This window comes from Bicyclus anynana, chromosome 24, assembly GCF_947172395.1.
Source record: "Bicyclus anynana chromosome 24, ilBicAnyn1.1, whole genome shotgun sequence".
Lineage (NCBI taxonomy): Eukaryota > Metazoa > Arthropoda > Insecta > Lepidoptera > Nymphalidae > Bicyclus > Bicyclus anynana.
In genome coordinates, this window is record NC_069106.1 from 3,063,687 (window position 1) to 3,091,504 (window position 27,818).

The following is a 27,818-nucleotide window of genomic DNA, read 5'->3' on the forward strand; positions in this document are numbered from 1 at the left end:
TTGGTCTAAAAAGTTAGTGATGAAACTGTAATAGTAAGAATATACCACCTTCGGAATAAAGGCCTCGAAAACTTGGGAAATACGCGAAAAGAATCAGTGGGCACCTAACTTGTTTATCATTAACTTAATCAAAAAGACATTATAAGAGGTAAAATATACTCTATTTTTATTTCACTAAGGTTGTATTTCAAATGGCAAGCAGTGAAGGCAAGCAGGCTTCGCAGACGCTTTGCAATACGCCAAGTTCAGTGTTATCGCATACCGTGCGCGCGCAGGTCGACCAACTGTAGCGTTCGATTTTTAAAATTTCGCGCTGTGTTGTGTACTTACGTGTTTGGTTTGTAAAAAAAAAATATTGTTTATGGTTTAATGAAATATAGTGGAACTTTTTGGTGCGACGACTGTTAAGGTATTCTATTTTTGAATTCTTGTCAAGTACATACATTTAAATCGGATTAATTTTGTTTTGTAAGTTATGTTTGTGTCTGGATTATGTATTCAAGGTTAATTAGAAAATTTAAGTGAGATGATAATATTAGAGTGATTTTTTTATTGTGAAACGGAGCTGCGTGCGCGGCTGAGGTTAGAAAGACCTTGTGTCATCGGAAGATTGCTTTTTGTTCTATTGAACGTGCTTTGTTGAGAAATAAATAAACTCAGAGCCAAAACGCCAGTGGCCAGAGTAATAAAAAAAAAATGTAAATGTGGGTAGTTGCATATTTAATTTTATTGGACAAATACATCAAAACAACCCTGTTTTGCTGCTGTTTTTAGATCAGGAGGACTTGGAATCGGTTTTAGTCTCTATTTCTCTAACTTGGTCTAAATTAACCACCTAATAGGTATAAATTACAGGGCAGTTGACTCATATCAAATTTAATAAATACAATATTAACTTCGTTTAGTACATGGAATAAGAGTCCTAAATATATTGATATTAATCTATACTCTATACTATTATACCTATAAAGCTGAAGAGTTTGTTTGTTTGATTGATTGATTGAACGCGCTAATCTCAGAAACTACTGGTCCGATTTGAAAAATTCTTTTAGTGATATATAGCCCATTTATCGAAAAAGCTCGTGTCTCCTCTCAGAATAAGAGGGGTTAGGCCAATAGTCCACCACGCTGGCCCAATGCGGATTGACTTCACATACTCAGAGAATTAAGAAATTCTCTGGTATGCAGGTTTCCTCACGATGTTTTCCTTCACCGTTCTAGACTTTCTTTCTTAAAATGCACACAACTGAAAAGTTGGAGGTGCATGCCCCGGACCGGATTCGAACCCACACCCTCCGGAATCGGAGGCAGATGTCATATCCACTGGGCTATCACGGCTCATTATCACGGCGAATGAGTGAGTCTTTACGGCATTTTTAAAAATGTCCAGTGACTGAGTGCCGTATGTTTATGTGATAAAAACAAAAGTCTTTAAAAATAAAGGATTACTAAGTAAAAGCAAGTTACTACAACGTAATATGATTCACGCCTCAACTCGTTACTATTATGAAATTATGAAGTCGGCCACAGACGGCCTTGCCCGAATTATACGGAGAACTTTGGTTAACCGAAACTATATACCTGCTTAATGATTTAATACTTTTCGGTGCATTTACAGTATTTAAAACTATACTAAAGCCATATTCGAGAAGTACTGTTTACTAACAAACAAATTAGAAATGAGGGTAGAAAACGCATGCCATTTCATAAGTTTTTTATTTTAAACTAGCGGACGCCCGCGACTTCATCCGCGTTAAACTCGATGTAAACTTTTAACTACCCCTACTGTACCCTTCCCGTACCCTACCCCTACCCTACCCCGTTTTAGAATTATTATTAATATGAACTTTATACAATAACAATAAAGCTCAAATTAACTACGTTTAAGTTAGAAAACATTTGTATGGGAAAAAAGACAAAAAGGGCTATTTTTATGGTTTTTCCGGCAATTATTCGAATTTTTCTCGCCGTAATAACCATCCTAGAACTTCAAGGAACATTTAAAAAAAAAAATTGGCCAAATTGGTCCAGGCGTTGTTGAGTTATGCGCTTACCAACGCATTTTGCGATTCATTTTTATATTATAGATTATGAATTGTTGTTTTATAAAATATTATTCAAAATATAGTAACTTTATTTAATTGTTTTAAGCTTATTAATCAAAATTATTTTTATTAATTTTAGAACAAGTTAATTATAATTATTATAAGTTGGGAAATGACTAGTGATTTATACCCTCATTTTTAATTTGTTTGTTGCAAAACAGTACTCCTCCAGTATGGCTTTAGTATAGATAATAAACGAATGGCTGGTGGGCTTCGGCTATGGCTAGTTACCATCCTACCGGCAAAGACGTACCGCCAAGCGATTTAGCGTTCGATGTCGTGTAGAAACTGAAATAGGGATGATGACAGTTTTTTAAATTGTATATAAATTAAGAGTATGCTAATAGTAAAGCATTTTTGTAAAAGGAACAGGGTATCTGTGATCATTACGTTCGGAGCTACAGGGATTTAAAGGGTCGGATTTGCGGCGCTGGCGTGGATCCCTAAAAAACGCCCCATACAAAATGGTACGATCTTATGACGTCGTAGGCAATTAATGATCGTTAGATTTGTATGGGCGTTTAAACAAAATTACTAATATCTTTGTTATTTGTGCGTTTAAGTTTATAGTTCAAATATTAAAAAAATGTCACATTTAATGTAAGGAAGCTAAAACTGTATGAATTTTCATCTAATTACGATAAAATATTTTTAATAGATTTTGAAATTTTATAATCTTATTTATTTTGCAAATATCCAGTCAACCTTTGCTATTTATGTATAAATTAGTTAACATTGACCTTATTTACCCGAATGTATCATTAAAATCAATTTGTGTGGGTTTCATCCTACGTCTATTAAGTTAGCCCGCTTCCATCTCAGATTGCTTCATCACTAACCATCAGCCCCCTAGCCAAGTGACACGTCGATTCTCTTTCTACGATCGCTAACGCTTCGCTAAGGGAATGACATTAGCTATCGACAGGTTATGTGATCAAGATCTGTCATTCCCATATATTTTTCTAGTTTTCGAAGCGTTTGCGATCGTAGAAAGAGAGGTCCGGTACGATGTCCTGTAGAAAAAAAAATAGTTAGCCCGCTTCCATCTCAGAATGCATGATCACTTACCAACCAGGTGACATTGTAGTCAAGGGCGAACTTGTACTTACTAATATTATAAAGAGGAAAACTACTTTGTTTGTATGTTTGTACGTTTGTTTGTTTGTTTGATTGTAATGAATAGGCTCAAAAACTACTGGACCGATTTTAAAAATTCTTTCACCATTCGAAAGCTACATTATCCACAAGTAACATAGGCTAAATTTTAGTTTGGAAGAAAATAGGGTTCCGTAAGATATTTGGATTTTTCGGACACAAGGTGTAAAAAATCAACCAGAAAAGTAGGGTAGGGGTAGGCTAGAGGTAGGGTAGGGGTAGGGTAGGGATAGGGTAGGGGTAGGATAGGGGTAGTTGAAAGTTTACATCGAGTTTAACGCGGACAAAGTCGCGGGCGTCGGCTAGTAGATAATAAAAAAAAATAATAATAATAAAAATCTCCTCGTGATTGCCGTAGGCTTTTTAATGAGATCCAAGCGAGGGATTTGGCTAAGTGCAAAGGCATCGTCTGGTGATCTCACCAATGGGGATGGTGACTAGGTTTGAATATATTGATGTTTATGATTCATTCGGGTAAATAAGGCCAATGTTAACTAATTTACACATAAAAAGCAAATATTGTCTGGATATTTGCAAAATAAATAAGATTATTAAATTTCAAAATTTATTAAAAATCTTTTACTTACTTCCTTACGTGACATTTTTCAATATATGAACTATTTACAAAAACGTTCAAATAACAAAGATATTAGTTGGTAATTTTGTTTGACCACCCATACAAATCTAACGATCATTATGTATCTACGACGTCATTAAATCGTATCATTTTATATGGGGCGTTTTTCAGGGATCCGCGGCAGCGGTAACTTTAGTTCTGCGGATCTCCTCACTTTTGATTCGATCACGCAGAGATACTCCGGGCTCACTAAGTGACTCAGAGACTTGTTATGAGGCACATAAGCTTAATATGTACACAATATATTTATGTGTGTGATAAATTAATTAACACCACTTTAGTAGCAAAAAGTGTCTGTTTCAAAGTCCAGTTTCGTTCAGATTCTTTACAAAATTATGGCAATTTAAAAACGAGAAAATGGTAAAACAACCGGTATTGTATGAAAATACTTTAAAACGTATCTTGTTATCGCTGGTATATTAAGTAGGTACTAGGTACTAAAGGTTAGGTTAACAGTGCGTGTTGCCAGTGATGACCTATGGTTCCGAAACATGGTCGCTAACTATGGGCCTCATAAGAAGGCTCAGAGTCACACAGCGGGCGTTGGAACGAGCTATTTTAGTCTCTACTCTAGTTAGGAGTGTCTCTGCGTGATCGAATCAGAAATGAGGAGATCCGCAGAAGAACCAAAGTCACTGACATAGCTCAACGAGTTGCGAAGCTGAAGTGGCAATGGGCGGGTCACATAGTTCGAAGAGCCGATGGACGTTGGGGTCCCAAAGTGCTGGAATGGCGACCCCGCACTAGTAAGCGCAGTGTTGGTCGACCCCCCACCAGGTTTAAATATATTGATTTTTAAGATACATTCGGGTAAAGGTCAATGTTAACTAATTTATACATAAAAAGCAATGTTTGTCTGGATATTTGCAAAATAAATAAGAAAATTTTATTGATTTCAAAATTTACTAAAAATCAAAGAAGCAACAAATTATTATTTTTTAATTGCATTTTTATTTGACAGAGCTCGAAAAGTTCTTAAGCTCGGAAATCGAACTCAAGAACTTTTAATAATAAAGCAATCTGTACCAATGAGAGAAAAAGTTTCTAGTTATAGGTATGTGAGAACCAAACAGGAAGCAGGCTATCCACTAATTGTGAAGACAATTAATAAATCATAAAGAAATGGATCTAGACTAATTAATTATTTATTAATTTAGTAATTAGTAGATATACCTACAATAATTAATATTTTAATACCTGCTCGGCGAAATTTAAAGGTAACTTAATAGTTAAGTAAATAACTACAAAAATAATAAATATATTATTTTTCATTTTATTAAATATATCTTTTTTGATGTATATGTATAGATTATATAAAGAAATTAGTTTTCAACACCATCGTCATATCAGCCGATGGACGTCCACTGCAGGACATAGGCCTTTTGTAGGGACTTCCAAACATCACGATACTGAGCCACCTGCATCCAGCGAATACCTGCGACTCGCTTGATGTCGTCAGTCCACCTGGTGGGGGGTCGACCAATTTGTTTTACTAAATAGAAAAGCAGATTAATAGACATTTTTCACTATTTGGCAAATTAATAAATAAACTACAAAAACATAGTTTGACAAATAAAATACTCGTATTTATAAATATAAGTAGTAGATGGAACAAAATTGTAAATTAAGTAAATAAAATGTCAACTTTACTCACGGAAACAATAAGAAACAGGATTTTATTATAAATAAATAATACATTATACGAGTACTAAACTTCGAAAAAAATAATAAAAACCGGCCAAGTGTGTGTCGGGCTAAAATTCGGGTTCTGTAGATTAAAATGAGCACCTTCGTCGTTATCGACCCATATACGGCTCACTGCTGAGCTCGAGTCTCCTCTCAGAATGAGAGAATAGTCCACCACGCTGGCCCAATGCGGATTTGCAGACTTCACACACGCAGAGAGTTAAGAAATTTTCTGGCGTGCAGGTTTCCTCACGATGTTTTTTTCCTTCACCGTTTGAGACACGTGAAAATTAATTTCTTAAAATGCACACAACCTAAAAGTTGGAGGTGCATGCCCCGGACCGGATTCGAAGCCACGCCCTCCGGAATTGAAGGCAGAGTTCATATTCACTGGGCTATCACGGCTCTTTTTATTGCCGTTTTATTGCAAAAATACCAATAGCAATAAACATTCTTTCACAGACGAGAAAAATCCGCCTCACTTTGTAGGGAAGGAACGCCGAAAATTTTTTCTTCAAATTTTCTTTTTATTTTTTTATACACTTGATTATTATATACCTCTCAGAATACAGTAAATTATTAATCTAAGATATACCTATGCCAAATTACAGATTTCTAGTTTTGAGACTCTGAGTTACTTTACCAATGTATATCTATTTAATTAAGTAGCAATAGCTATTTAAAGAAGTATAGTCAACCAACTTAAAAATTGAAAATTTTATAGATGTTTCTAGATTTGAAGAAATTATATGTTTATAAGAAAGGGCAATTTCATTCATAAACATAATGTTTTAAGAGCGCGCAGCGCGTCGGCACGATATGGATAACATTCGAAGCGCAAGCGAGACGCCGAATTATGACTTTCACGTGAGTGAAAAGCACGGAGCGATTGACGCGCGAAGCAAATTTTATGACGTGAGCGCCAAAATCATTTTTACCTAATTGCAAGTAAATTAAACAACATAACGAAAAACAAAATTGCCATGTTCAAGATATATACCTAATTTTCTATACAAAACAAAAATTTAAGAAAATAAGTTTGCTTTTCCTGAGATTGAAAGCAAAATGTGAGCAAAACATGTATTTTTCAAAAAAATAAACTATCGAGTAAAGTTTTACAAATTGTGTATTTTGTATAGTCATAACGAAGCTATTTATTTATTTAGCACTTTGAAATATCATTTACTCAAATATCAGGCTCCTAACTTTTCCAGAATCTGAGATCCAGCACCATTTGTAACCACCAAATTACATATTGCACACTCTTAAGTTAACCATGCTTGATTGTGCTTTTATCTCTTGCCTGTGAAAATAATATATCTAATCTAAATCAAAATTAAATAAAATTCAAAGAACATTACGAAAACTGCCTTCTGAACGGGTGGTAGAATCTTTACAAATAGTCAACTGACGTTTCAAAAGTGCTTGTAAACTGAGCCTACTTGAAATAAATGAATTTTAAATTTTAAATTAAAAAACGGACTACGAGCTTACGAGAGCCAGACATACGGGTTAAAGGCAAGTAGGTTTGACGGTCTCCGTGGCGCAGTGGTATGCGCGGTGGATTTACAAGACGGTGGTCCTAGATTCGATCCCCGGCTGAGCCTTTGAGGTTTTCTTTGTTGGTAAAGATCTGGCTGGTGACAGGCTTTTTCCATGGCGCTACCGGCAAAGACGTACCGCCAAGCGATTTAGCGTTTCGGTACGATGTCGTGTAGAAACCGAAAGGGATATGGATTTTCATCCTACTCCTAACAAGTTAGCCCGCTTCCATCTTAGATTGCATCATCACTTACCGTCAGGTGAGATTGCAGTCAAGGGCTAACTTGTAAAGAATAAAAAAAATGCTGACACAATTCAGTTTTAATAAAGCGAGGTGTATCTGGCTTTTGCAGGCTACTGTAAGATTAATTAGTTAACACAGTAATTTAGGTATTTTCCGTTTAAAGTTCCATTTACTTGACATCGAAGCGACTTGCTAGTATTTCCCGATGGCCTCGCTTCCTACATCCTACATATTTTGGAACACAAAGGAAAAAAATATCCTAAAATTAGCATAAAATAAACGATTTAAATATTAAATGATAAAACTTTAACTTGTTTTGTAATTATACATATAAAGTAATAACGAAGTGACCATTCTTATAGAAAACGTACGAATTGATTTATTTTATTCATACGGTGTTAGTCCGACGGACGTTGGGTTCCCAAGTTGATGGATTGGCAACTCCACACAGGAAAGCTCAGTGTTGGTCGACCCCTCACTAGATGGACCGAGGACATCAAGCGGATTGCAGGGTTGTGGTTTCAAGTATTTTTTCAAGACCATGGTGTTTTTTGAAGTCTATACAAGAGGCGTATATCCAGCAGTGGAAGACCATCGGCTGGTAATGATGATGACGATTAATACGGTTTTTGGATAATCTGCAAAAAATATTTTATTTTTCCGGTTACCGTACGAGTAGCTTCAGCCAAATAATGAAGTCAAGCAGCATTGATGAGCTCCATTTGTAAGGGATTTGTTATAGTGACGTCATAAAACAGTTGAAATATAGACAGTCATGGCTAGGCTTTTTGTCTCGTATTGTCAAAAACATATTTAAAAACTAAAATTTTCATGTACCTAATCACGTGTCAAAAGACTATAATTTTTTTTTCAATCTAGTAGAACCATAATGAACAATTTAAGACCATTTGAAAAAGTGGCAACTAGCCTATTAACTCGATTTCATTTAAGTTTTATTAGAATTTAATCAGAGTTTTAGTAATAATCAAAAAATCTTTATTATTCATAAAATTATTACTGATACAAAAAATCCTCAATAATGGTGTCCAGGGTTTTACCAAAATGTCCGGCTAAACTAGCCGGTTTGTCCGGCTATTAGGTTTGGCGACCTGGCAACCCTACCCGTGAATTGAGCCATCTCTACGTTGTTGATATTTAGGCGACACCGCACTAAACCTTTCATAACCCAACAGTGAAGTGTATAACACCCGGCATCTGAGTCTGTATTTCCTTACACCTATACAATTCTCTCTCTCTGCGTCGTGTTCCTTAGTGAGGGTTGTGACCCCTATCACACATTCACGACTTTTTCTCGTACGGTTTCACGCCAAGGTCACGCCATGCGGTTCGGCTTTTGGCGACTTGTAGATCACCTGCAATTAAAACACCTTTAAGGCAAGAGTGAATAGGCATTTTTTAGCGCTTCATATCTTTGACTTAGATTTTTTGGCTTTTTTCAAGCATGATTATACTCAAGCGCAAACCATAAAAAACTGCTCTTCGTATCAATAGAACAAAGCCTTGCGGAGTAAAATTTTCCACTCCTTTTAAGGATTCCAACAATTACTATGGGCAAAGGCGGGAAAATCCTAGAAAAAGCTTTCTTTGTCTCTATCCGCGTTATTTACGTCCATTCTGACGTCACTGAACTACGACATCATACGGACCTCAGATTACCATAAAACCTTAGCATCATACAGAATTAAGTCAAATTGAACTCTATTTTTATCGCTATTAGAATTTAATTTACCATAATTAAAGATCATAACATCAATTAAGAATATTATTTTATAACCAAGTCAATATGGACTCTATTTTTATTGGGATAGATTCCAATTTTAACTGGCTCGATATAATCTAGATCCTACTGTAATATTCCATTTCGGTTATTTTTTACTCTACGTCATCTTCTTCGCATAAAACTTGACTGTCAAAATTTTTAAGAATATTTTTCTGTAGGATCTTTTTATGGACATTTTTTGTTATGATTTTAATTAAAATAATAAAGATCTGTATTGCGTTTTATTTTATAGTAGAAGATGATAAAAAGCCGGCTAAGTGCGTATCGAGCCACGCGCAGTGTCGGGTTCCGTAGATTACGTTAGTATTTTAATCCCTCATGTAATACACAAAAATACCGATTACGATACACATGGGATAGACGATAAAAAATTCATCATCATTTTACATTTTGGAAAGGTACCCCAAAAATTTTTTTTATATTTTTTTGTTACCAATTTATAGACGTAATTATTATACATGCCCATGCCAAATTACTGTTGTCTAGTTATAACATACACTGAGTTATCTTAATGATAACTTATTTTTTAAAATAATAGCGGAATTAGTATGCAATTTTCGATTTCCAATTACGTTTTTTAAGTAGGTCGACTATTATTTACTCTTTAAATAGTTATTGCTACTTAGCTGTTAGTTTTCCTTGTAATTTTATTACCTATATATCCCATTCTCGTGATTTTTTTTCGCATTCATAAGTAACCGTTTTGTCGGTTTAGTCAGTTAACTCTAACAAAAATAAGCTCTTAAAAGCTTAATATTTTACTAACGGATTCCTGGATCGCAAAATGTTGGTAGAAGACCCCTCATATCTTTCAAAGACCTATCCAATAACGCTCACTATAAAATAAACGAATAAAAATATCACCCCTATTTTGAGAGGTACCCTAAAAAAATAATTTTCAAGATTTTATTTTACTACTTTGTTTACGTTTTTAATTTACATGCTCATGATAATTTACAGGTTTTTAGTAGTAATAGTCTCTGCGCTAAGCCGCGGACGGACAGATGGACAGACAGACGGGCATGGCGAAACTATAAGGAACCCTAAAAAGCAAAGATTTACGATACTTTATATTTTTTAGCCTGTTTCATAAAATATTCAAGATAAATAAACAATAATATATTTGACGTATTCGTCACTATCCGATTAAATAATAAAAATGTATACTTAAATATAAAGTTTTTTAACCTCGACTTACGTATTATTACAAGTATTTTTAAATTTAAGGACAAAGTTATATTTAATAATTAATTGTCTTGTTCGAATTAAAGGTCTGATAAGAGCTGATTGTTGTTTTCAAAAAAAATCATATTATTTTATTTTATTTTCTGTTTTAATAAATATATACTGCATAACCGCGACTTCGTCCGCCCTTAGGACTCTTTAATCCGGCCCTCTCGCAAAATCTGTTGTACTATCTATAAACTACCTCCCTGTTAAATTCCATTTAAGGTACGTTAAGAAGTTTTTGAGATTTCGTGTGATCCTTTCGCATTTATATTTATTATGATTTGGAGAATGTCGTTATCCACACATATACGGCTCACTGCTGAGCTCGAGTCTCCTCTCAGAATGAGAGGGATTAGGCCAATAGTCCACCACGCTGGCCCAATGCGGATTGGCAGACTTCACATACGCAGAGAATTAAGAAATTCTCTGGTATGCAGGTTTCCTCACGATGTTTTCCTTCACCGATTGAGACACGTGATATTTATTTCCATAAAATGCACACAACTGAAAAGTTGGAAGTGCATGCCCCGGACCGGATTCGAACCCACACCCTCCGAAATCGGAGGGGATATGACCTTGATTTGGAGAATACCACAAAGTTATTATGTAATGGGAAAAAAAGTTAAATTATTCTTCAAAAAATTTTGAATAGAAAACTCTATCCATGCATTATCGTATTTAACTTACTAACAAATACGAATTGTTTTTAATTATAAATTGCCGTAAATCGTATATGTAATTATTATCTTAACTTATAATCTAATCTTTCTTCTTTATACCTAATACTAATATTATAAAGGGGAAACATTTGATTGGCCGTTTGTTTGTTTGTTTTCATTTAATAGGCCCAAAACTACTGAATAAATTAAAAACAAAAAATTACCAATGGAAAGCTAAATTATCAGAGAGTTACTAACACAGGCTATTAGGCCCTTTATTCCCATAGGAACTCAGCTAGTATAATGTAAAAATACTTTAACAAATGAAAAAACTATTCAAAGTTTTTAAAAATAATTTTGCAAACCAACGTACTAAAAAACGTATACTCAACTTTACAACAAATAAGAATTGGTATTATTTATACTCTACGAAGCTAAAAAAACTATATTGGATAGAAGCAGGCGTTACTTTGCGGAAGTTCATCATGATTATATAATGATTTAATTGCACGTTGTAGAGTCAACATCTCCTGAGGATGCTCCGGTTTCGGGGTGAAACGTACGTAGAGAGTATTTTGCCGGACCTGGGTGACGTTGTCGCATGGGTTCGTCGACTTTTCGCGGATGGTAGCAAAATAAATAAATCATTATATAAAAAAACTATGCAGAAATAAGCTCTTTAGAAGCTTTTGAGCGAGAAAAATATTTCATAGTAACGTCCGAGTGGGTAGGTACCTACATTGTGATCTACCTTATGTTTGGCAAAATGTAGAGCATTGACCCCTTGTAAAGAAGGATGTTGGATTATTGACCTTTTGAGGTAGGTACCTACTTTTATATTCAAGATGGATTCACCAAACAAAATAGGTAGGTACCTACCTACATAATGATTAAGTAGATGTACAAGATAAAAATAAAAGATAAAAAAGATAATAGTTATTATTTTTAAGTAATAATTATAAAAGGATTTTATGAATAATGTTTTTTAAGAACTTGTTTTGTACCTTGTTTAATAAATAAACAATAATCTTTTTTATACATTTTTAATAGTGTTTTGTATTATAATTTATTACCTGTTGTTAAAAATTAAAAAAAGGAATAATAAATAAAATATATACTTAAACAATACTCACATCACTATCTAAAGCCGTTCTAGATGAGTACTGTTTACCAACAAACAAATTAAAAATGAGGGTATAAATCACTAGTCATTAATCCTAATAATAATTATAATTAACCTGTTCTTAAATCAATGAAAACAAATTTGATTTATAAGCTTAGAACACTTAGACATGGTTAATATATTATATATAACATTTCAAAAATTAAATATATAATTTAAAAATAAATAAGTTATGACATGCGTTTTCTACCTTCATTACTAATTTGTTTGTTGGTAAACAGTACGTAACGGGCACCACATCAAGATAGCTGATTTTGTGTTATATGAATATATATAGACTAAATATAAACACTTATATAATGTATAACTACACACAGACACTGGATAACACCCATGCTCATTACACAAATATTTTCCAGTTGTGGGAATCGAACCCACGCCCGTGGGTGCAGAGAGCAGGCACTATCTTTTGTGTACCACTACCTCCGTGGCGTAGTGGTATGCGTGGTGGATTTACAAAACGGAGGTCTTGGTTTCGATCCCCAGCTGGGTCGATTAAGATTTTCTTAATTGGTCCAGGTCTGGCTGGTAGGAGGCTTCGGCCGTGGCTAGTTACCACCCTACCGACAAAGACGTACCGCCAAGCGATATCGGTACGATGTCGTGTAGAAACCGAAAGGGGTGTGGATTTTCATCCTACTTAGATTGCATCATCACTTATCATCGAGTGTAGTCAAGGGCTAACTTGTATAGAATAAAAAAAATCCACTGTACCACGCGATCGTCAAAATGTTGATTGTTGATCTATATTTAGTTATTTAACTAAAAATACTACTACTTTTTCTTACAAGAAAATTCTGAATAGAAACCTGGAGTTGGGAAGTTGGCGGTGTTGGTACAATATTTATATTATAGCCCTTATAATAGGTTGATAATGATTCTGGTGATCCAGGATCCGACCCCAGGAGTCCAAGATCCATAGCCGAACAAGACCACAAGTTAACTTATCTGTATACCAACATGTATTGTGTAATTCTCGTCACAGTCGCCGAGTAATTTGATGAGTCTGTACCAACAGTGAATTAAGTCTTAATTCATTTTCCTCTGCCCCTAGTACGATATTCCAATACCGCAATCGTTTTCGAGTATCGAAAGACCCATGGAACTCAGTGCACTTCTTAGAATTTAAACTATTGTGAGTCTTTTCTGAAGAGCCTTGATAGCCCAGTGGATATGACCTCTGCCTCCGATTCCGGAGGGTGTGGGTTAAAATCCGGTCCTTGGCATACCTCCAACTTTTCAGTTGTGTGCATTTTACGAAATTAAATATCACGTGTCTCAAACGGTGAAGGAAAACAGCGTGAGGAAACCTGCATACCATAGAATTTTCTCAATTCTTTGCGCGTCTTAAGTCTGCCAATCTGCATTGGGCCAGCGTGGTGGACTATTCGCTTAACCCCTCTCATTCTGAGAGGAGACTCGAGCTCAGCAGTGAGCCGAATATGGTTATGGGGTAATAACGAATTCAAATTTATTTATTTCAAAGTAAGCTTTACTTATAAGCACATTTGAATCGTCATGTTTGTTTATTTGTATAGACTACCACCGGTTCCACAGGTACGTTCTGCTAAAAATAGCAGGCTAGAAACTCTACATTTGCTCTTTTTAAATTGACCATTCTGTACTAAATATAATACTAGTGGACGCCCGCGACTGCATCCATCTTTAGACCTCTTTAATCCGTATAAATAAACCTTCCTGCCAAACTTCATCTTTGTACATCAAGCAGTTTTCAAGATTTCGTGATAAATGACCTTTCGCATTATATATTAAGATTTATTATGAAGGTGAAAATATATTCAAATGCCTCCAAACATCTGATATTATAAAGAGGAATGATTTTTTGTATGTTTGTTAGTCGCCAATAAGCGCCAAAACTACAGGACTGTTTTAAAAAATATTCCACTAATGGAGAGCTCCATTATCAGCAAACAACATAGGCTATATTTGATCCCCGTATTCCCACGGGAACCGAAATTGAGATTGTAAGTTTGTTGTAATTCCCTCCAAAACTACTGAAGCGATTTGAAAAATTCTTTCATAGTTGGGAAGCTACACTATTCCGAGTGCTATAGGCTATATTTTATTCCCGTATTGCTACGGGAACGGGAACAACGCGGTTGAAACCAGGCGACGTCTGCTTATTAAAGTCCAACTTCACCAAAACTGATTGTGATTAGTTTACACAGCTTCGAATCACGAATTCGAAGTCCTGCAATTTTCTCTAGTACGAGGATTTTTTATATCGAGTACGTTTGACACTCTTACTAAGTCTATTAGCTTTGTGAGGAATTAAGTATCTAGTCATAAAAGTTAAGAAATACTGTTTGCCGAATAATACATACATTGGTTACATGAAGATTTTCTGTTTCTTATAGTAAATATACGTGTATGTAATACATTAAATTGCGGTAATCTATAGGATATAATCTGTGATAGCCCAGTGGATATGACCTCTGCCTTCAGAGGGCGTAGGTTCGAATCCTGTCCGGGGCATGCACTTTAAATTTTTCACTTATGTGCATTTTAAGAAATTAAATATGACTCTCATATCTCAAACGGTAAAAAAAAAACCACGTTAAGAAACTTGAGAATTTTCTTAGTGTGAAGTCTGCCAATCCGCATTGGGCCAGCGTGGTGTACTACTGCCCTAACCCCTCTTATTCTGAGAGGAGACTCGTGCTCAACAATGAGTCGAATTGTTTATGATAGAGCTCAGACCCACCACGCTGCTACATAATAGTTGATAATTACAAGCCAACCATTTAGGGCTAACAAACTAATGTACACAGCAAATGGCCGATGGGCCGTATGGGTTTAGAATATTAATTAATATTACGAACACGTGCAAAATACATAGAGAGGTCATGTTGGAGGGCAAGATATACCTACTAAACGTGCGCGAATGGAATACATACCTTAATAAATTTAAATTTGGTTATTTTAAGTCAAACAGTACTCACCAAGATCTTTTTAAAATACAATATCCATAATATTGTATTTTAAAAAGACAGTTGAATTTTTGTTTTAAAGATTTCATTGAATATTATGATATTTTTAAAGTAAACTGAATAATTTCACGATATTCAAGAGTCAAAGTAAAATTTCAAGTAAGGTAAGCTTAGTTTACAAAAACTTTTGAAACGTCAGGTTGTGGTTTTGAGTGTTTGATGCGAAACCGGATGGGTTAAATCCTACTCATATTATAAACGCGAAAGTTTGTAATAACATCCACATGTTTGGATGTTTGTCACTCTTTAACGCCGCTACTACTAAAGCGATTTAGCCGAAATTTGGAATGGAAATAGATTTTACTCTGGATTAACACATAGGCTACTTTCAATCCTGAAAAAATCCATGGTTTTCCGAGATTTGTGAAAACTGATGATTTTGATGATATGAATGTTTGTTACTCTTTCACGCCTCGACTACTAAACCGAATTAGCTGAAATTTGGTATTGAGATATATTGTTGAATGGATTAACACATAGACTACTTTTTATCCCGGAATCCACGGTTCCCGAGGGATTTGTGAAAAACTAAATTCCACGCGGACGAATTCGCGGGCGTCTGCTAGTAGAATATATTCATAGTGGATTGCATACGTTGAAAGGAAAAGAACAACAAATTAATATAATTAACCATATGATGCACTTCCAGTTTGCTTTGAGTGGACTAATCTATATTTATAATATATAATAATATATATTATAATCTATACTGTATTTTTTTTATAAAACGAATAACAAATACTCAAAAACTACATGACCGATTTGAAAAATTCTTTTACCAATAGAAAGTTACATTATCAGGGAGTAACATAGGCTATATTTTATCCCCATATTCTCACGAGAATGGGAACAACGCAGGTGAAACCGCGAGGTTCTGCTAGTGGTTAAATATAGAGGAAAGAATAATAAATTCATTGAATGAAAAGTACCTATTTTAATTAATGTTTATTTGAAAAGCCTTAATAGCTCAACGGTAAGAGCAGTGGGAATCATTACCGAGGGGTGGTGGTTCGATCCCAGCCCCGGTGGTCTATTGTCGTACCCACTCCTAGCACAGTCTTTCCCGACTAGTTGGAGGGGAATGGGAATATTGGTCATATTTAAAAGATACGGCCAATATTGTTTAAAAAAAAATTAAATTAAAATGCAATAATTAAAATAACTCGTATTTAAAAATTTCCGGATTTCAGTATTACAAAGTCCTTCAATATTATTTATAACAAAGAAATAAGTTGAAAAGGTTACTAGCTACATTTATTTTCGCTAGTAATTCTTGAAAAATCGCTCGGAATTCGTTTTACGTAGTTATATATTTTCTTCACGTTTCACAATGAAAAACGATTTATTTAGTGTAAAATATGTCACCCTTCTTCAGTTCATATTTTTGGTACAAAAACCCAATTATATTTTATATTAGTGATGGAGGACTAGCGCATCAAAACTGATAGCCCAAGAGCCCACGACAGCCAGACCTTCGTTATTTTATAAAAGTTGAAAGTTTCTCTGTAGATGTCTCCTATACAGGTAAGAACGACCAGCGACTATAAAGTTTGGGTTGTGGTTACCTGGGCAGGTAACAGGTAGTAAAGGTGTATAAAATTGTACTTGAAATTCGTTAAAGTATAAAGCTCAATTTTTTAATATTTCCTTCGGGATAACTTTTAAAATCTCGTCATCCATTGCCGGACACTTATGACAGTTGCTACCCCCTGCCAGACACCCCTAAACTTTAATAAATTATAATTATACTTTCGTTATAGTATAAAAGCTAAATTTTATATATGTCACTTGGGGACTTATAAAAAGATGTTACCTCAATAGCCGGACAGTTTTCGTGGTTTTTACATCTTGCCAGACACATCGAAAGTCCACTATAGGTGCGAGCGCGAATGCTTAGTCGATTACTATTTTTTAAGATATCTAATAAAAAATAATTTTATTACGTTCATAGCCATGTTGTATAAAGTAAAAAATGTTTGTTTAATATCATAAAAATATAAAAAAAAAGTATAATTACAAGTAAAAAAAGATAATTAAACTTATTTATTAATTTAAACATTGTCGTCGATGTTTTCATTTTCTTCATCACTACTACTCCAGTCGATGGCAGAGTCGTCCTCGACATCACTTTCTTCTTCAGTGTCTGAAAAAAAAAAATAAGCAAGTTCAAAAATTAAGCAAGTTTATACAATTATAAATAATTCAAAAATTATGTATTATAATTTGTCATAATAATTATATACCTGATTGAGTTTTGAGTGAATCACTAACATAGCTCGGCAGTTGATCCCCTTCAAACCATTTGAACTGGTATTTGTCATCTTTTAATACCCAGCCATTATTTTCTGGTTGATATGTGGTTGGATTTTTAAATGAGCATTATTCCAAATTGTTCATATATAATTTGCTCGCAGAAATTGCTGCAGTAGTTCGCTTTTGCAAGGTGGTAGGTTGCTAGCGTCAAAATTTCGCAACTTCTTTCGGTCAAAAGCTTCGTTTACATCGGAGACTGTGTACGAGTCGATGAATATTTGGAGTCTAGCGGCATCAAGATCAATTACATTAGGGACAATATAGACATTGCATATAAATCTCTGAATAATATAAAAGATATTTTGTTGATGATTTAATTTTTTAATTAATTCGTTGTTGCCGAAGTTCTTGAAAGCTTCCTGGTACTCTGGATCTTTTTTTAATATCTTATACGGTTTTAATTTTCCTTTTCTGAAGAGCGCAGGATTAAAATCACAACCTGTGATGGCATGAAATCCAGGTAAGCTCTGACAAGTTAACAGTCCCAACTCTGCATGTATTTTGGTTAGGTCCACATACCTTAAATTATTTCCAGTACCTGTAAGCATCCAAACAACCGAATCACTTTTAAGGTGATGCATGTTACCAAGCATTATAGCCGCAATATCGGTATCAGCACTTTTTATTACTATTTCTGCTGGATAGTTGATGTTACATGCATGATATACTATCTTTGTATCTGCTTCCTCGTGTGCTGGGCATGACAACTCTTCATCAATCCTTGAGACAACTATGTTGCAATTATCAACAGTAAAAGAATGACACTTTCTGAAATTGATGTATATTGTTTTGTTGCTAATAAATGGCACCACTTCATCAGTAGCCCAATGTGAATTAAAAAAATCAACTAAAGCTTCTTTGAAATTTAAATTTTTCAACTCTTGAACGCACGCACTCGACTAAGCGCTCTATCTCACTCGCACCTACTTGAACAGTTGTTACCCCGCACTCGCACCTATAGTGGACTTTCGATGTGTCTGGCAAGATGTAAAAACCACGAAAACTGTCCGGCTATTGAGGTAACATCTTTTTATAAGTTCCCAAGTAACATATGTAAAATTTAGCTTTTATACTATAACGAAAGTATAATTATACTTTATTAAAGTTTAGGGTTGTCTGGCAGGGGGTAACAACTGTCATTAGTGTCCGGCAATGGATGACGAGATTTTTAAAGTTATCCCGAAGGAAATATTAAAAAATTGAGCTTTATACTTTAACGAATTTCAAGTACTATTTTATACACCTTTACTACCTGTTACCTGCCCAGGTAACCACAACCCAAACTTTATAGTCGCTGGTCGTTCTTACCTGTATAGGAGACATCTACAGAGAAACTTTCAACTTTTATAAAATAACGAAGGTCTGGCTGTCGTGGGCTCTTGTTCTATGAGGTGGACAAATGTTGAAAATTTACTTAAGAGCGCGCAGCGCGTCGGTACGATATGGATAAAATTCGAAGCGCAAGCGAGACGCCGAATTATGACTTTCACGTGAGTGAAAAGCACGGAGCGATTGACGCGCGACGTATATTTTATGACGTGAGCGCCAAAACCATTTTTACCTAATTGCAAGTAAATTAAACAACATAACGAAAAACAAAATGGCCATGTTCAAGATATATACCTAATTTTCTATACAAAACAAAAATTTAAGAAAATAAGTTTGCTTTTCCTGAGATTGAAAGCAAAATGTAAGCAAAACATGTATTTTTCAAAAAAATAAACTATCGAGAAAAGTTTTACAAATTGTGTATTTTGTATAGTCATAACGAAGCTAACACTTTGAAATATCATTTACCCAAATATCAGGCTCCTAACTTTTCCAGAATCTGAGATCCAGAACCATTTGTAACCACCAAATTACATATTGCACACTCTTAATTTCATTTAGTCGCTTAATAAACAACGAACGTTATTTTGTTGGCAAAACCGCGAGATTCTACTAGTATAGTATAATATTATAGATACTTTGATCGGTTGCCATGACGCGATACATTGTAATGCTGCAATTCGTTATAGAGATTTCCACTTTTATGCAACTATTACACAAATAACGTTAAGTACTTACGACATTTAATGACCATTAAGAAATGGCGGTTAGGCGGTTAGTCATTGTGACGCAGCACTTTTTATATATTACGCTGACGCCGCGCGGTTTCACCCGCGTGGTTCCTGTTCCCGTAGGAATACGGGGATAAAATATAGCCTATGTAACTCCCTGATAATGTAAGCTTCTATTGGTAAAAGAATTTTTCAAATCGGTCATGTAGTTTTTGAATATTTGTCATTAATTCGTACCATTTCGTAAATCTGACCCTTTAAATCCCTGTAGCTCCGAAAGTAATGATACCCTGTTACTTTTACAACATTGCTTTACTATTAGCATACTCTTAATTTATATACAATTAAAAAAACTGTCAACATCCCTATTCCCGACTTTGGGAATTTGGCTATGTTAAATTCTTTGAAGATAAGTCCAACATTTTATTTCGTAACCAAGGACTCGAACACTGTACTTACTTCATGCTGCGAAGCCGCATTCTAGCCACTCGACCAACAAATCAGTTGTTTAATTATAAAAATCAATCTGCAAACCATTTCAAGTATAGACTTTAACCAACCTTCATATTTTTTACCGGTTAAAAAACTATCAGTAATAAACATATAACTTGTTCAAAATATAAGCCTTTTAAAGGTTAAGGTCAGAACAAGTAACAAGAATTTATATGTACTTTTTTTTTCATTAATAATTAATTTTCACTGAACCTCGGTCAGTGATGTCCTTAAAATACTGAATTTGGTTAAAATTGACACGGTAGAGTTGCAGCCAAGTTTTTGAATAAACTGCGACTTATAGCTCAGGATCCTTGGAGCATTTTTACTATCAAGTTAATTTTCCGTGAGTAGTTTCATCATGTTAAGAAGCTCAACTTTTTTTGACGGCCTCCGTGGCGCAGTGGTATGCGCGGTGGATTTTCAAAACGGAGGTCCTAGATTCGATCCCCAGCTAGGCAGATTGAGATTTTCTTAATTGGTCCAGGTCTGGCTGGTGGGAGGCCGTGGCTAGTTACCACCCTACCGGCAAAGACGTTCCGCCAAGCGAATTAGCGTTCCGGTACGATGTCGTGTAGAAACCGAAAGGAGTGTGGATTTTCATCCTCCTCCTAACAAGTTAGCCCGCTTCCACCTTAGACTGCATCATCACTTACCATCAGGTGATATTGTAGTCAAGGGCTAACTTGTCAAGAAAAAATTACAAAAATTCTTAATTCTTGGTTGGGTAGCTAACTGGGTTACCAGATAGTAACAATTTCTGAGCGTCGGAACGAGATAATGTACCACGCAATTTGTGGGACATTGTGACTGTTAAATTATTTAACTACAGTAAAAAAACAGCTGGCTAATAAATAAAAGAGCTCGTTATTGATACAAGTTGGGAGGATGGGAGTTTACCACGGGAGAGGAGTTTGACACGGCAGAGTAGTAGCCAAGTTCGTGAATAAACTGCGACTCATTGACTTAATCTATACTTAGAATGAAACTATAACAGGTCAAATTTTGTACATTGAAGATAATTTGAAATTTAAGGCATTATTATAATCGATACTGAAGCCAACTTTTTTTTTTTTGTCTCTCTGAAACTACTACGCATAATACGAATGTAAATTGCTGCGAAAATAAAAACAATAGGGGGCGAAATAGGGGTTGAAAATATGTATGGAAACCCCTTTTTCAAGTAAAATTTATAAAAATTGGTATTTAAACTAGCAGAAAAACAATGTAATTCAAGATTTTTCAAAGTGCTACCCCCTAAAGTATTAAAAATGACTTGAAGTTTTTTAATATTAATCGGTTATGTTTTGAGTTATATTTTTTGGAAAATGAGTAGTGGAATAGTATAATTTACTGGTGGTTTGCATAGCAATTTTGACACTTGAAAATGAAGGACTTTCCATACAAACTTTCCACCCTCTGTTTCACCCTTTTTTGATTTACTTTAAAAAAAAAAGTATCCTGTAACCTTCCTATGTAGTCTCAAATCGTGTCAAGTTTCATTTGATTTCATTCAGTAGTTTCAGCGTGATGCCCGGTCAACAAAATTTCAGTATCGTATAAAAAAGTTTCAAAATATCTTCATATACAGAAGTTGACCTGTTTCTGTTTTATTATAAGTATAAATATAGAGATAGATTACTCTATCGTGTCTATTCTTTATTCATAAGTTTTAACCAAATGACGTCTAACATAGTAAATTATTCTCAGTAAAAATTACTCATTTGTGTTAAGGGCGTCGAGATTTTCCATTTGTTTTTATGACACACGTTTGTCGTTTGTTTAGGCAGTGCATTGAGAAATACCTAAGTTATAGTAGAGGAGCCGAAGAGGAAACCCCCATTAGTTAGTAAGGGGTTCGTGGAGCTGAAAGTTTGAGAAACCCTGCACTAGTGACACCAATTAACTAAAGTGGTATAATCTGCATTCGATAAACATTTACAAATCATTTATTAGGGTATGCATATGCAGTATTTTAATGCACATATGAAGTGCACGCCACGCTTGTTATTTACGTGAGAAACAATCGATAATAAAATAGTAATGTATAATGTTGCCTTCCTAGTAATGCATAAAAAACGTGTCTTAATAAGACAAGAAGGCCTCCGAAGGCTCCAACGCATTATGTAAATTTCCATGCATTCAATCACGAATGATCGTAATACGTAAATTATCATGATAGCTGCTATGTTGATATTATCACGTTTCGCGATTAAGGTTTTAGAGCAGCGTTTCCCAACCTTTTTCAGCCACGGACCCCTAGGAAATCAAGCCAGTTTTCACGGACCCCCTTAATAACATATACAGTATCCCAGTGTCGGTACTAACTGCCACAAACATGTCACAAGTAATTTCATGAGTGGAATAAAGTTGTTCAATACTTTAAATATTAATTCACCTGTAGTGTGCGAAGGCAGAGGTAAACAAAATAAAAAACATATGCAAGCAAGTTTGCATCATATCTAATATCTGTGCTCTCATCAGAAAAGAAAAAATCTGCTCTCTTTAAGAAAGCGTAGCGATTATGAGATTTTAGCATTTATGTATGGTCCAGAGATGACGTCGCGGACCCCCATACACATACTCGCGGACCCCCAGGGGTCCGCCGACCATAGGTTGGGAATCGATGTTTTAGAGGAAATCCATTGAATTCAGAATTGATTTCAGGCTAGTGGACGCTGCTACTTCTTTACGTGAATTTCAGTACCTATATAAATCCCACGGAAACTATGTTTTTCTCCGGAATAAAAAGTAGCTTATATGTTGCTCAATTACCGTTTAAATCGGTTCAGCTGATCAGCAGACTTAGATAAAGAATTATTTCTGAGTTGAAAAATATACTCTTTTACTAGCGGACCCGCTCAAGCTTCGCTTTGACTTATGATGCACTTCTTCCCTATCTCTACCCTTTCCTGCTTCTATCCTACTCCTACCCTACCCCTACATTACCTCTACCGTACCTCAACCCTACCCCTACCCTAGTCATACCCTACTTTTACCCTACCCCTAGGATTTAGGGGTTTGAAAACCGGATAAGCACAAAAAATTTCATCAAAATCGGTCAAGCCGTTTCGGAGCAGTATGGCAACGAAAACTGTGACACGAGAATTTTATATATTAGATAATTTTATGGGTCATTTGGATTTTGGTAGTTGAGAGAGTAAACTTCACGAAACTTGCGAGCTTTACAAACATAGCCTGCAAATATATCTGTCAAAGACGTCTTAACCGAAAAATAAACGGGGTATGCAAGCAAGTTAACATAACCGACCAATTTACGCCCTTAACCGGCATATGGGCTGTGGTGAACAGGAAATTTAGACTAAACGCCGTTTAACTTTTTAAACGGTTGATTATGTTTAAACGAATGTTGGTGAACTCGAACCTTAGAGATTAGCATACAAACAACAATGGACCATCTAAACCATTTATATTAACTATACCAATATTATAAAGCTAATCTCAAAAACTACTAGTCTGATGTGAAAAATTTTTTCAGTGTTAGATAGCCTATTTATTGAGGAAGGCTATAGGCTATATTTTATCCCCGTATTCCCACGGGAACGGGAACCACGGATATTAGTGCCAAACATGACAGTGTGGTGATGCTTCTGCTACTTGAGTTTTTGTGTTGCCTTGCTCAGGTGGTGGAGGCATCGGACGCTGCATCGGTGCTTCGGCATTGTGGTGTGTGGCACAATTTTAAAATAAACGCTTTTTCTTTCTTTCTTTCAAATTAGTGAATAGGCAAGCTTACCATTCAAAGAACTGGTAATAGTCTTGTCAATGTCGCATTAACGAAAATTAAACACTTACCGAGAATTACCAAAACTTGTATCAGTAATGGTTAATAATGAAGAATCGATTTGGCAATGAATGCATGATCAACCTTGACACATATTAATAACCTTTGCCTTAAAAGGTATACCCTAAAAGGTATGCAAAAGATGCACAATTACTTTACCTTATTTGATAGTTAAAAATACCTTATGTTAAGAATTGTTAGGGAACTAATTCTAGTTGACGATACATTGATTAATGTAAATATAAATGTAGCATAGAATATAGTTAATGTTAAGTAGGTATTAGTTAATTAGTTCCTTCCTTACTTTCATATTATCTATAGTTAAGTGTATTCTAGTTATTCATAATGTAGTATATAGCATAATCATTATATTGTAAATCATTATTATACATACATTGCCGTATTTCCATAGTTTGTAATATTATCATGCAATGTATTGCTGTATCACTCTGATTGTTATATTGTCTCATTCTTATCTATAAGCATTGTACTGCTCACACAATATTGTTATCTCACTCATACTGTAATGCTATCTCACTCATAAATGTAACTCTGTCTCCTTTGTATATAATTTTGTACCTGTAATAAAGCTAAGAGAATGCGAGCGCTTCTAATCCAATATAATTCCGCACCCCAATAACAATTCACACTTCACTCCCGAAGCCTGAAGCGATCGCACCTCTATTTAATCAAAATATACGTGTTTTATTTATACGCGTATCCCTGTGGTTTGGACTCTCCAAAATCCTCCACAGTGCATGGTCCTTCGAGCCGGATTCACCGAGCCGGCAAACATCTTGAAGATAAGCTCAGGCAAGAGAGCGTCTCCGTGGAAGAACTGAAGAGGAATCAACCTATCGCCGCAGAACAGGGTTCCGCGGGCTTGGAAGATCATTCAGTTGGGCCACGGAACTGAAGTGACGTCATCGAAGTCTGCCTAGACCGAAGAAAAGGCATCGACCCTTCGCTGCGGGTGCATTGAGGCGAAGCTCAGTAGTAGCTGCCGAAGACCGCGAGGCTTGTGGGGAAGATCGTTCCATCGAGCTACAGACCAATTGAAGATCTACGACGCATCCACGAAAAGGAATTCACCTTCGCTGCGGGTGCATTGAGGCGAAGCTCAGTAGTAGCTGCCGAAGACCGCGAGGCTGTGGGGAAGATCGTTTCGTCGCGCTGTAGAAGACCTTCAAAGGAGTCACACCTTCAACAAAACGAAGAGGAATCCACCTTCGCTGCGGGTGCATTGAGGCGAAGCTCCGAGTAGCTGCTGAAGACCGCGAGGCTGTTGGGAAGATCGCTTCGGCGCGTTGGAGAAGACTTCAAGGGTGTCATCTTCAACAAACCGAAGAGGAATCCACCTTCGCTGCGGGTGCATTGAGGCGAAGCTCGGAGTAGCTGCTGAAGACCGCGAGGCTGTTGGGAAGATCGCTTCGTCGCGTTGGAGAAGACTCTAAGCGGTTTACCGCGCCTCATCTGTTCACCACCTAACGGTGTCAAACGGTGAACAGTGAGTTAACGCCTAACGGCGGGAGCAGTATACCAGACGATACTGCCAGCTTGCCTTAACCGGCAGCTGTAACAGTCTGATCGCGCCGATACGGTTCACGTGAGATAGGGGTCCTCCTAGTAGGCACAGCCGAGGGTGTCGGGCGTTCCTCCCGATACCTGAGCACTCTAACCCTCACGTGTTACCCTCTGTCGGGCGATTCCCACCTCACCTTACCCATTACTCCATCCCTGGGAGAGTGTGTCTTTCGAGACCCTCAAACAGGACTGCTAGGGCATTAGGGCTGATAGGGCAGTTAGGGTATTAGGGAAGTTAGGTTTATTAGGGTATTTATGTATTTTATTTTTTAGGGTATATATGTATTTTATTTATATATTATTAGGGTATTTTTGTATTTTATTTTTATAATTTTAGGATATTTATAATTATTTTATTTAGGGTTAACGTTAGGATTATTAGGGTTTTAGGGACAGTAGGATTGGTACAGTCAATAAAACCTCAAAGACGGAGAGAACAGGTTAAATTTATTAACCAAATAGAAACAACGACGTACGCAAGACTATGGATAGTTTAATAAGCAATGAACTACTACTACAGCTATTCAATTACCTACAAGTAGAACGAGTATCACATGAAGACCCCTGCAAAAATAACAATCGAACACAAGCTATAGATGACGAACCACGCATGGATAAACGGACACGAGATTATACAAGAAAAAGAGCCATTTTAAAGGCACGTATAGATATCAAACAAGCTCAGTTAGAACGGGCCAATGCAGACTATGAAATAGCGAAACTAAAAATAGAGCTTAGGCAATTTACAGAGGAAAATAGTTTTAGTAAAGAAGAAGAAATCGTTAATACCTATACAGATAACCTCCATGATTTACCACAAGTAATTATAAATGAAAATAAAGACATTGACGCCGGATATATCATAGCAACAATTAATAACGATTATCATTCAGAGACAACCTGTAATAGTGATAGTGCTTCTGAAGATGAAGTTAAAATAGTTTTGGCCAACTCTATTACAGAAGAGAAAAATCTTTCATGCCAACCAGAGCAATGCAAATTAGAAATAACAAAAAACAACGCAAGTTATTTAGAAATAATTAACAGCAACCTTAACGATAGCACAGTATTTACATTAGTCACATCTACACTTAGTAAACAAAGTTTTACAAACAAACAAGAAAGTTACCATGTAACAAACCAGAAAGAACGCTTAAAGAAAAGTAAACTGAAAAGCTACAGTAATAAAATACGTTACAAAATATGTAAAAATCATAGACCTGATAAGATTGTTATGAGAAAATTATATATAACATATTTTAAACTAATGCCAGAGAATTTCTACAAACAGTATATAAATGCAACAACTATGACTTCACCCTCGAAAGAAAACCCTTATAATAAAGCTACTCCAGAATGTCAAATGATTAATCAGGACACCACTCTTATCAATGTTCTTACAAGAAACGACACATCACAAATAAAAGAAAGTCATTATAGCTCAAGTTATGATAGTACTTCTAAAAAAGAAGGTAAACTGGCTGTAGTCATTTGTAGTATAGACGAAGAACAAACAATTTTACGCCAATTAGATAAATACTGCGAAACTAATAATAAACACAGTTCAGCTAAAGTGAAGACAAAATACAACATCATTGATCGATGTAGCAAAGTTAAAAATGATTATAAACCACATCAGATCGACCTAATTAACAACTTAAATACAGTGAAACTTTATTTAAAATTAACAACAGAAGATCAGCGCAGATTGAACAGAAATACAAATACAAGATATTCATGGAATATATTAACTAAAACACTACGAAACCAGCCATATGTCACAATAACTAAACGAAACAACTTGCAAACAAGAAAATACAATAATTATAATATTCAGACTAACAGAAAAAATATCAAATTGGCTGCAAGATATATATCAAGCAAAGATGCCAAAGACTGTGTTTTAAAGTATCAAGAACACTTAATTAATCTTCAAAAAAAACAATTGAATAAAATATCACAATCATTTGCCGAAGAAGCAGTTAAACTCAGTGTATTACGACCACCTGTGAGTAATCAATTAATACGTTTCAACTTAAACCACAACAGCATTATTATAATACGCAAACCGCTTTGTTCAATAACAAGAAATATAATTAAAAAGCCAACAATAGAATGTCATAAATCAGTAAGAACTTGGAAAAACAAAAAAGGCCAACAATTTGCCGAACAAACTACTAAGCCTAGTTTATTGATACCACCTGCAAATAATAAAATAAATCCCTCGAACTTACACCGCCATAAAAATATCATAAAACAACTTATCCCTGAACGCCATTGTTTAAAACTAACGAAGATACTTAAAAAACCA

At 35.4% G+C, this 27,818-nt stretch overlaps 1 protein-coding gene across 1 annotated transcript in view; it reads left to right on the forward strand.

Annotated features, from left to right (window-relative positions):
* The first annotated feature begins 248 nt into the window (after window positions 1-248).
* Window positions 249-27,818, forward strand: part of LOC112046232 (ABC transporter G family member 20) — a 74,077-nt gene continuing 46,507 nt past the window's right edge. Inside the window, exon 1 of the mRNA XM_024082807.2 lies at window positions 249-409. The gene's annotated coding sequence lies outside the window, so the exon portion shown is untranslated. The remainder of the gene's footprint in view (window positions 410-27,818) is intronic.